We start from the raw sequence: 941 nt of genomic DNA, 5'->3' as shown, positions 1-941 counted from the left end.
CTTCCGATTTTGACAAAAGAAGTGGGCTCCCAACTAGGGTTTCGGCCAACTTGGGGTTTCCTTCCTCCTTCAAGCTTCAGAATTTGGGTAAGTCTTCTTTTCATGGCCTCTATTCCCTTGCTTTGATTCTAGTTAGTTCCTCATGCTTTGATTCAATGTTTGAAACCCTAGTTCTTGGATTTGGGCAAAAACCGAATTTTTATTGGGTTGTATGATGGCCAAATTATTTGAGCTTGGTTGTGTTCATGGCTTGATAATTTCATCCCTAGCTCTTTAATCTTGGAAGAAAACCGAAATTTGGGTATGGAGTGTTCGCGGGAAAAATTGTGTTCTTCATTGATGTCATTGCACACTCTTTAATAACAGTTAATCGGTTACAAAGATCCGGTCTTTATATAAGATCCGGTTACAACGAAATCAAAGAAAAAATAAAAAGATTACAACTTTCCTTTTGAACGAATCACGAGCTCCTGTTTTGCGGTCACTCGCTTTGTGGGTTCTTCGCCTACGCCGGGGTTTATCCGTGGACCACCGTGTGATCTAGATCCGGTCGGATCTACGCAGTATGACGGGTATTATTTCGCCAAGGAAATAATAGCCGAGGGTACTATTTCGCCAAGGAAATAGTAGCCTTTAATTCTCGGGATCAAAGGCCAAGCTTTGATCCGGAGGATGACTACGTAGATCTGAGATCCGGTTCCTCTCGAACTCTTGCCTTATTTGGCGTTGACGATCGCTGAGCACCGGATCTGGAAGAGCAAGTCCTCAAAGTCCCAAAGCTTCAATCTTTTTAAGTTCTGAGCCTTGAATCCAGCAGAGCTTCGCCTCCAAAAGTTCCAACCTCTCAACAAATGAACCAAGCCCTCTATTTATAGGCCACCTTCACTGTGCCCACGCACAGGTGGCCGACACACTGAGCCACCTCAAGGTGGCTCGGCTTT

This window comes from Asparagus officinalis, chromosome 8, assembly GCF_001876935.1.
Source record: "Asparagus officinalis chromosome 8, Aspof.V1, whole genome shotgun sequence".
NCBI lineage: Eukaryota > Viridiplantae > Streptophyta > Magnoliopsida > Asparagales > Asparagaceae > Asparagus > Asparagus officinalis.
This window is presented reverse-complemented; position numbering follows the sequence as displayed.